General features: G+C 43.9%; 1 long non-coding RNA gene across 1 annotated transcript; it reads left to right on the top strand.

Moving 5' to 3' along the window:
• The first annotated feature begins 1,594 nt into the window (after window positions 1-1,594).
• On the top strand, window positions 1,595-10,978 carry LOC138375615 (uncharacterized). The gene is made up of 3 exons (XR_011231550.1): window positions 1,595-1,865; window positions 2,689-2,952; window positions 10,815-10,978. It is a non-coding gene; the product is annotated as an uncharacterized lncRNA (long non-coding RNA).
• The last annotated feature ends 219 nt before the right edge of the window (window positions 10,979-11,197 follow it).

Genomic DNA, 11,197 nt, shown 5'->3' with positions numbered 1-11,197 from the left:
GACACAGCCACCTGTCCCAAGCAGGTCCCCAGCGCCAGCAGACAAGGGGCACTCAGGGACATCTGAGCGACCTCAAGGACCACCCACCCCCCTCATGGCGCAGCGGGTCAGGGAGGCCCTCGCCAGCCCCGGACCGCGGACCCCGGGCCCCGGGCCCCGGGCCCCGGGCCCAGCACGGGGACGTGTGGAGGAGAAAACATCGGAACGGGACCGCCATTGCCGACGAGCGGCCGCGGGGCGACAGGTATCGCCCTCGCCGGCCACTCACGCCACCCAGGGCCCGGTCCCCGGCTCCAGCACGGGGACTTGTGGAGAAGAAAACATCGGGACGGGACCGCCACGGCCCACGAGAGCCGCGGGCCGACAGGGGTTCCCATCGCGAGCCACTTGCGCCACCCAGGGCACGGTTCCCGTCCCCAGCACGGGGACTTGTGGAGGAGAAAACATTGGGACGGGACCGCCGCGGCCCAGGAGCGGCCGCGGCCAGACAGGACTCACCCTCGCCGGCCACACGCGCCACCCATAACCCGGTCTGTGCCCCCACAGTAGGACTCGGAAGAAGCCAAGGACGACTGGGTGCCACTCACAGGGCTGTCCCTGCCTCCTGAACGGGACCCAGGGAAAATGGGTAGGAGAGGCGAGGCCGAGGGAGAGGGACAAGCATGCACGGGATGGCGGCCAGTCGCCGAACACCCTCCTCTCCCGTCCAGGTTTGCCGTCTCCTTCCTGTCCCCGCGGGGTGGTTCGGGTCTCCAAAGCGGCAAAAGCGTGCTGGTCGACCTGCCCGGGCAGCCCCACAAGCTGCCTGGCTGGCTGAGCCTGGAAGCGCAGCGGAAACGTCCTCCCGTAACAGACCTGCAGGCCCAAGATCCCCCTCCCAGATATCCCAACCACTGTCCCGGCACGACCGATATAGCCTTGCGAAGGCTGCTTGCTTCCCGGAACTCAGTCTCGGTCACATAGGGGATTGTCCCTTGCTTGGCCTGCTGCACCGAAGATTCACAGGACAAGAGGCTTGTATAAAAGCGGCGGCCAGGTGGAGCCCGAACACAACCGGCGCCAGACACAGAGATCTGCTGCAACACACGGGACAACCTACTAGAGCCTATCATTTCGGAATCCAGAAAGTCCCCCCAGCCTCGATGGCTCTGCCATGAGAACGAACTCCCGTGGCACGGGGGTACGGAGGGTGGGGGGGATCGGGTTCTGAAGAATTCAACTGAGTGAAGGAATGTCACGGGATTCAGAGTGCCAACGATGGGCTGAGAGGCGAGCAGGGCAGGGGAGCAGGGCTGGCCTTTCCCCCCCAGTGATTTAGGGAACCTGGGACAGCCCACAGAGTATGCCTGGTTGTAGTCCAGGCCCCCAGGGATTTTGGGAACCTGGGACTGCCCAGAGATGAGCTCTGGTGGGCAGATCGATCCCTTCCAGGGACTTAGTGAACCTCGGACAGCGCTCAGATGACACCAGCTTTGTTGCCCAGTCCCCACCCCCCACAACAGGAAGACTCTTCCAGAAGGTGCCATTGTCGCAAAGACTGCCAAAAAACCGCAGGGCCTGCACAAATGTCAGGGTCGGCACTGTGCCCCCCGCGGATTATGGAAAGAGCCGAAAGTTGGCGACAAAGGCCGGGGGACCACGGGAAGGGCCGAAGAGGTTTGGCGAAAACAGTCAAAAGGCCTCAGGGAGAACCGAGTTAGGACAGAGAGGGCCGAGGATGGACGGAAACAACCGAGGGATGAGGGAGAGAGCCGAACGGAGGATGTGCGGTGGGGTCCTGCAGCCCAGGCTCAGAGGATGCACGGAAAGAACGGAGGGAGGAAAGAAGAGTGGCCAGGCGGCCGGCAGCGATGAGGGCGGGGACGGTAAGGAGGACTGCGGAGGTGGCGGGGAGGGAGCGACTGCGCGGGGCCAAGGTGACCCGGATTTCGGCAGAGCGGTAGGAAGGGAGGGGACGGAGGGGGTCCCGGAGGGGGCAGGAGTGACTAGCTGTGCGGGGTGGTGAGGGATGGCCCCCAGGGACAAACTGGGTAGGGGTCCGGGGCACAAGGTGGGCAGGATGGGGGGGAGCTGTAGGGAGAGCTGGAGGTGGGGGTTCCGGGAGGTGGGCAAGCGATGGGGGGGATGGGTGGGAGGGAGTGACTGGGCAGTGGGTAGGAAGGGACCGGGTGTGTGGGGCAGGGAGGAGCTCTAGGGAGGGCCGGAGGTGGGGGTTACGGGAGGTGCGGAAACCATGGGGGTGGGGGTGGCACTGAGAGAGTGACCAAGAGGCAGAAAGGCCCACTCTCAACCACTCGTGTGCACACCCCTTGCACATCCCAGGCGGCTCCCTTGCCAAGGGCCCCTGCAGTGACACAAGAATGTATGAGGTGGGGAGGGGCCTGGGTCTGCCTGCAGGTTGCTCTTCTGAATTCAAGTGAAGTTTGGGGAAGACGCTTGGATACAAAACAGAAGAGGGGCCCTTTTACCTACAGTTTTTGAAGTTTTTAGCGCAACTCACCCCTCTCAGTACAGCACATAGGGTAGATGTACCCACATTACACACGTGTGAGCTCAGGGGAGCTCTTAGGAGTGAGACTTCAGGGTGGGAGACAGGAGCCTGGATGTGTCCAGAAATGACTGACGCACACTGTGTGGGCAGAGAGAGCCATCTCTGGTGTCCTACCGCCTTCCTCCTGTCACCTACAGCTCCCGCAGAAGCCACCTCCTGGCCCACAGCAGCAGAGGCTCCGGCCATCACACACAAGCTCCACACCTGACTACGAGGAAGAGATGGGGAATGGCTGCTCCTCCCTTTCAGATCTGCCCAGGAATTCCAGTGGCCCCCTGCTCACCACTTACTCCTGTACCCACCCTGGGATGTGCAGGAGCCCGGGAGAAAAAGCCTTTTTAGATGCCCTGCCCAGCGAATTCCTCACCTCTTACAGAAAAGGAAGAAAGACATGAATTAAGGTAAGCTAAGCGGCTGTCACAGCCGCCAAGCTATTGGGACTCCTGGCAGAGCCACCAGATGATTTCTTGTGTGTAGGCCACTCCCCCCTGGGATTTAGGGAACCTGGGACATCACACAAATGAGCCCTGGTCTGCAGGCCTGTCACCCCCAGGGATTCAGGGAATCAACTCAACAGATGAGCCCTCAGAATGGGGTGGCCCAGGTAAGGCTCAGCAGAGTGATGTTCTTGCTTCACTTTCTCCAGCTGACTTTTCTGTACCAATTTTTTTTTTATAACAATTTCTTTGTAGAATTGCTGTTTCCTAAATGGAATGGCAGTGGTAACAACTTACTGTTGTGGTTTTTAAAAAATATTTATTTATTTTTTACTTTGAGTTTTTGTTTTATAACCATTGTGTTTTTCCAGAGTTAGTATCATCCTCTGGAACTCAGAGAACTAGGTAAAATTACATGGATAAATTGAGGTGAACTTTTGTCCTAAGTGGAGCTTGAATTCAGTTAATATTTCTGATTTAGTTAAAATAACATTTTTCTTTTAGGCCAATGTAAGTGAGTACATTTCCTACAATCGTTTTTTGTAATAGAAGGAAAAGCGCCTCTATTTTCTTTTTTCCTATTCACTTCTTAACCCATTCCAGCCTTGCTTCTATACTCATCACTGCTCTGAAGCAGCTTTTCTGTGGATATGGTAGTTCTCACTTATCCTCAGGGTATATGTTCCAAGACCCCCAGTGGAGGCCTGAAACTTTAGATAGCACCAAACCCTATATTATGTGTTTCCTATACGTACATACCAATGACAAAGTTTAATTTATAAATTAAGCACAGTAAACAGATTAATAACAATAACTAACAATAAAATAGAACAATCATAACAATATACTGTGCACAATTTCATGGATAAAAGATTTCTTCTTACCGTAGATCTTAGCAACCTCAGCCTACTTTTTTTCTTTCCTTATTAAGTTGAGAACTTTCACTTTTTGACTTAAAGGAAGCACTTTGTGGCTTTGGCATAGCTGAGTTGCCAGCATCACCACTCTTGAGCTTGGGGACCATTATTAACTAAAATAAGATATACTTGAACATAAGCACTGTGACACTGTGACAGTCGATCTGATAACTGACGTGGCTACGAAGTCACTAATGGGCAGGTAGCATATGCAGTGCAGAGGTGCTGGACAGGATGATTTCAATCTGCTACTCAGAATGGGAAAAGATGCATAGTAGATAACCTCCAGAGCATAGATGAGAGTAAAATGTAAAAATAATTAAGAAGTGAAGAGTTTTGAGTATTTATGATCTGTGTTTTTAATATAATTTAATTATAAGTTTACATAATTTAATGTTTAATAATGGCTATTTAAAACCTGTCTCAAAATTTCTGAAAATTAAACTATTGGCTCTCATGAGGCAGTGTCATCTGGCTCCAGCTTACATCACAGCATCCCATACTTCCTATCCAGCTCAGTAGTCACTTTCACAGGGAGCCTTTCTAAAACCCTCAGTGTACATCGATATCCTTATTATATGTTCTCAAGATACTGTGTACCTCTTTTTTATCATAGGATAATTTTTTATTTATTTGACTGATTGATTAATTGATTAAGCGCCATGAGGACAGAGATGGTTTTACTTTTTCCTCTATCTCCTCCATCATGTAGCCCAGTGCGGAAATAGCAGATGCAATATTTGTTGATGACTGAGTAAATGATGAAAACAGGGGGTATGTATGTATTTATGTATTCCAGAATATCTGTTCCTTTGAAAAAGGTGTTTTTTCCCTATTATAAGCAAATTATGTACAATGGAGTCTCCTCATATACAAATTTACTTATGCAAATTCAACTGTATGAGCTTAGCCCCATAAAAATAAGAGGAGGAGAAAGCAACAGTCTAAATGGTGCATTATTCTGCCTAACATTCCACTCAATGAACCGTGAGCATGAGATGAAATATGTAAACCTGCTTTTTCTTCAATGATCCCAGTTTCTGGGTATCTCTGATATTATCATCTCACCAGATTAAATGTGATTCTAAGAAGAGATACAATGTAGATTTTTCTTATGTTACCCAGTTGCTTTTCTGTTGCTCCATCTGGTACTCAACTGAAGAAACAGCAATAATTCCAATGGTAGACACAAAACAGGTTGTATTGCAAAATTACCCCGAACATTTCTTCAATCGCTATTGGAGTTTCTGAGAGACAGCCCAATTTAACGGATGCTCAGGGTAATATTACATACATGACTTTTATTTTGTGTGTTACCTTGACACTGAATCTCCATGGAATATGAAACTACATTATTTGAATTAAAAAATTTGAGGCCGGGCGCGGTGGCTCACGCCTGTAATCCTAGCACTCTGGGAGGCCGAGGCGGGTGGATTGCTCGAGGTCAGGAGTTCGAGACCAGCCTGAGCAAGAGCGAGACCCCGTCTCTACTAAAAATAGAAAGAAATTATATGGACAACTAAAAATCTATATAGAAAATATTAGCCAGGCATAGTGGCGCATGCCTGTAGTCCCAGCTACTCGGGAGGCTGAGGCAGGAGGATCGCTTAAGCCGAGGAGTCTGAGGTTGCTGTGAGCTAAGCTGACGCCACGGCACTCACTCTAGCCTGGGCAACAAAGTGAGACTCTGTCTCAACAAAAAAAAAAAAAAAAAAAAAAAAAAAAAAAAAAAAAAAAAAAAAAAAATTTGAAAATATAGAAAATTGAAAGAAAGTGTACATACTTAAAGCCACAAAAAAAAAAAAAAAAAAAAAAAACCTATCTGTAAACTTGAACATACAGTGATAGAATATTTCCTTTTAGTTTCTTTTCTAAGTATGGTGTTTTGGGGTGTTAGTTTGTATATTGTGGTACATATGTAATTTTGTATTCTTATTTCTCCTATCATAACTGAGAAAGAAAAAAAAAAACCTTTTTATCTGAGGAATTCCAGCACTATTAAACTATGAGGCCAGGAGAGGCATTTAAAATGTAACAGCAGTCACTCTCACTCCCCCTTGAGCAGAATAATTACCTCATGAAGCCACTTGCTATGAGGCTCTAGACTAAACTGATGCCAGGTAGCCATGAAATGCCATGCACCCTATAGTTCGGCAGTGTATAACCAATCACTAAGCACTGTTGTATCTGTAAACCAATGAGAATTCCTGCTGAGCAACTTTTGTAATTGTCCCCTCTCCTGATTTGTCCTTTTTTCTTTAAAATCTTGAGCTTTTCCTTGCTCTCTGGAACACTCCTCAAGGCAACTTGAAAGTGTTTCCCAGGCTACTGTCCTCAACCTTGGCCCAAATAAACTCTCTATATTAATTTTGCATCAGCTTCTTCCTTTTAGGTTGATATAACACAGAAATTTCTATATTATAATAAATTGAGTGTAAATATATATGTTGAAGTTCCCAAAAATGTATTATAGGTGCATTGTCCTCACATCATGTTCTAAAGACGACAGTTTAGTAACTATTACTCTATATAAGAGTTAAACAAGGTTTATGGGAGGCCACTGTTTTGGACTAGCCACCTGCACTAGGCCCCAGTAGACCAGGCCAAACCAGAATGGGTTTGCTTGTGCTAAGTGCCACAGTTAAACAGAACTTTGAAACAGACCAGTTTCCCAAAAAGCAGGTGAGACCAGTCAACCAACCTCAGTCACATGGTAAGGAAGTCCCCTTTTTTTTAACCTTATAAGGAAATTAACTTTTAAATGGCCAATCCATTTTTTGTGTTGTTTCTGCTCTCTGCAGCATTTTTTCTGCCTATAAAGCCAAACTTCTCTGCTCAGTTCATGGAAACACTCATTCTATTTTACAGAGTGAGGTGTTGCCCAATTCTACAAGCACAAATAAAAGCTAATTGGATCTTTAAATTTGTTGTAATTTTGTCTTTTGACATAAGTTAAACACCCTAATAACAAACAGACAAAGGAATGAACAGATAATGCAGACAAGAGAAAACCGAGCCTGAATGACTACAGACATATAAAAAGATGCCCAACCTCATTAGTAATTGGGAAAATTCAAATGAAAACCACAATTCCATATTTTTGTTTTTTTTTTTTAGACAGAGTCTCACTCTGTTGCCCAGGCTAGGGTCCACTGATGTCAGCCTAGCTCACAGCAACCTCAAACTCCTGGGCTCAGGCAATCCTCCTGCCTCAGCCTCCTAAGTAGCTGGGACTATAGGCATGTACCACCATGCCTCGCTAATTTCTTCTATATATATTTTTGGTTGTCCATATAATTTCTTTGCATTTTTAGTGGAAATGGGGTCTTGCTCTTGCTCAGGCTGGTCTCGAACTCCTGAGCTCAAATGATACACCTGCCTCAGCCTCCCAGAGTGCTAGGATTACAGGCGTGAGCCACCTTCCCCGGCCAGAATTCCATATTCTTTGGGTTGGTAAAACCTTAAAAGTGTTGTGACATCAAGTGTGGTGTGGATTTGAGAAAGACAACTTGCCTGTTGTGGGAGAGCATATCATTAAAATTCCTTTGCAGAGCAATTTGGCACAATTTGGAAAAGCTGAAGATGCACAATTATTTGACCCAGCAATTTTACTCCAGGATGTACATCCTAGGGCAGTGGATCTGAAAGTGTGGTCTTCAGGCCAGCAGCATCAACATCACTTAAAAACCTCCTTTAGAAAATGAATCAGAACCTCTGGGGGTGGGATTCAACAATCTATGTTTCAACAAAACCCTCAGGGGATTCTGATGCATTCCAAAGTTTGAGAACCACCGGCCAAGATAAATGCTTGCAAATCAGTGTAAGGCGTAGATTTGGTGTTCATTTTAGCATTGTTTGTAATAGGGTAGATGGGATAACAATTTAAATGCTCATCAATATGATACAGAATAAAAAATTATATATTTAAACCATGGAACACTACACAGCAGTTAAAACGAATGAATTAAAATTATGTGTATCAAGCTAACTAAATCTAAAATACTTGAGTGAGAAAAAGAAGCTTGGAAGGATGTATATGGTATTATACAATTTCTGTAAATTCAAATATCATGCCAAACAAGATTATATTTTGTTAAGAGGTATATATTTGTGCAGCAAAAGTATAAATACTTAAAAGGGAATGACAGATCCTATTAAGATAAATTAAGACAGATAAATTAAGAATATTGTCCTGGGAACACGTAGGGAGAAGAAGAGAGTCTGTTGTGTTTAGAAATGTTTTATTTTAGGCTGGGTAGGTGTTCATTATATTACATAATGTATTTCCTAGGCTTTACTGTTTTTTTGTAAGGCAAGCATGGAAATGAGGTTTATTGAGGAGAGAAAGATAGGATGATAGGGCAAGAGCAAGATACGGGTTTACAAAGTGTGATGCCTACGCCACATATGATGGCCAGACCCATTGTAACAGCAGGAAAAGAGAGCTAGGCTTTTTTTTGCCTGACTTGTTTTATGATGAAATAAAATAAAAACCTTATATGAGTTAACTCCAGAAGAACTCTCTGATACATAATCCTCTTGGGATCATTGTACTTTATTCTTGATCCAAATGAAAAAATATATAAAGAGAAGACCTCTTAGGACTTTTATGGCCTCCCATGGCTCTTTAACAGTACAATTTAGTATGTAATTAAAAAAATAGAATCCAAGATTCCCAGGTCTTAATATATTTAGTAACTCTTATTTATTTATCTTTATAGATTCTTACTTTGTGCATGACTTATTTCTTAATAGCTTCATGCTCTTATTTTATATTGATCTTGAATTAAACTGCTGAAGGGGATGTTACAATAGGGTTATTAAAAATATTTCAAAACTATTAAAGTGGAGATAATTAAACTCTTCAAAACAGTTTCAAGAATAGTACAAAGATATACTGTGTTCCCTCAGCCTGATTTCCCAGTTGTTAGAAATTTACCACATCTGCCTTATCATTCTCTCTTTCTCTCTGTGTAGCTACAAGTCATTTTTTTCTGAATCATTTGGCAGTAAGTCTCAGACATGATGTCACAGGACCCCTCAATACTTCAATGTCTATTTCCTAAAAAATAGACACTTTTCTACATGAATCATGTTATGTCCGTTAAAATCAGGAAATTAATACCATAGCACATTCTAATCCACAAACCTCATACAAATTTTACTGATTTTCTCCAATAAAGTCTTTTATAGATCCAGCATCCAATGTAGGATCACATGTTGCATTTCACTGTCATGTCTCATTAGTTTCTTTCTATCTGGAGCAGTTCCGAGTCTCTCCTTCCTTTCATGACCTTGATATTTTGGAGAGGACAGGCCAATTACTTTGCAGAATGTCCATCAGTTTGTGTTTGTCTGATGTTTCCTCATGACTGGATTTAGGACATGCGTTTTGAAAGGCAGCTGTGCTCACCACTATACCACCAATGTACTCAGGACAGGCGTTTTTGGCAGGAATACCACAGAGGTGATGCTGTGTTCTTCTCGATGAATTCTATCAGAAGGCACATCATGTTGATTTGTCCCATTGCTGATGAAATTTACTTTTATCATATGGTAAGATGATGTCTGCCAGACTTTGCAATGGAAAGTTAATGAATAAATATTGTCTGGAGATATTTTGAGACTATGTAAAAATCCTGTTCCTGATCACACTTTCACCCATTTATATTAGTATCCAGTTTTGCTCCTTGACCAAAACAATTATTATAAGGGTTGCCAAATGGTAATCGTCCCTTCCATTATCCTTCTACATTTATTAGTTGACCTTCTATTGTAAGGGAAAGCTTTCCTGCCTCTGTATCCACCCCCCATTTGTTTATCTATTAATTGATATCACTATGGGCTCCTAGGTTCCTATTTTATTCAATGGTTTATAAACGATTGCTCTCATTATATCATTTCTTTGATGTTCAAATTATCCCAGATTTAGCCAGTGGGAGCCCCTTGGTTAGCTCCAGTGTCATTTTGATATAACTGCATGATCTTTTGGGAATTTCCATATTTTATGGTACCTGATGTTCTAAGCTTCTTAAATACTTTCCCTGCCTGAGCCCTGAAATTAGCCATTTCTCTGGTTCCTTTTGAGGAGAATAGTATTTAGAAACCAAAGTCTGGATGTCTGGCATGCTCATTGCTGCTGGTATACTCATCTTTGTGTTTATGTGTGTATGTATATACAAAATATTTGTACAAAACTTTGTACAAAATATTTGTACAAACAAATATTTTAATATTTTATTGAATGTTAAAGGTTAGTAATGTGTCAGAATGGGAGGCATTGTAGGTTCCCTGTGTACTCTTGAGAGGAACTGAGTAAAACATGTGCTTATCCTTAATGTTTGCTTGACACGGGAGGGGAGTGGGGTCCGGCACAGGGCATGGTATGGTGGCTCATGCCTGTAATCTTAGCACTCTAGGAGGCTGAGGCAGGAGGATCGCTTGAGGTCAGGAGTTCGAGACCAACCTGAGCAAGAGTGAGACCCAGTCTCGACAAAAACTGGAAAGAAAAATTAGCCAGGTGTGGTGGCGAGTGCCTGTAGTCCCAGTTACTCAGGAGGCTGAGGCAGGAGGATCCCTGGAGCCCAGGAGTTGGAGGCTGCAGAGAGCTATTATGACGCCACTGCACTCTAGCCCAGGAGACAGAGCAAGACCCTGTCTCAAAGACAGAGAGAAACAAACAAAAAAAATCCAAACTGTACTGTATAATCTGTGGCTTTAAATTGCTTTGTTTTAAATCTTAAAGGCTAAATTAAATATGTAAGGAGGGTGTTATGAATATAATATTGACCAAATTAACTAATAGAAATTGAAACCAAGAGGAAATTTAAAATACAAAACGGGTCATTTTTTTGTTGCTTTACACTTTTTATTATCTCAGGGATTTTAAAAATTTTTCATTTATTCTAGGCACTTGGGTACATCAGTTAAACAAAACAGACAAAAATCCTAGCTTCTGCCGGCGAAGACCAGAGAGACACTAAAAGACAAACATGTAAAATAAATACAGTCATACCTCAGTATCTTTAGGGGATTGGTTCCAGGATCCCCACCAATACTAAAATCTGTGGATGCTCAAGTCCCTAATATAAAATGGCATAATATTTGCGTATAACTTATATATATCCTCCTGTATACTTCAAATGATGTCTACATTACTTACAATGCCAAATACAATGTAAATGCTATATAAATAGTTGTTGTACTGTATTTCTTGTGTTATTTAATTTTTTATCCTGAATATTTTTGATCTGCGGTTAGTTGAATCTGTGAATGCCTAACCATAGATCCGG

This window comes from Eulemur rufifrons, chromosome 27 (genome assembly GCF_041146395.1).
Source record: "Eulemur rufifrons isolate Redbay chromosome 27, OSU_ERuf_1, whole genome shotgun sequence".
In the NCBI taxonomy this organism is placed as follows: Eukaryota; Metazoa; Chordata; class Mammalia; order Primates; family Lemuridae; genus Eulemur; species Eulemur rufifrons.
This window is presented reverse-complemented; position numbering and strand designations above follow the sequence as displayed.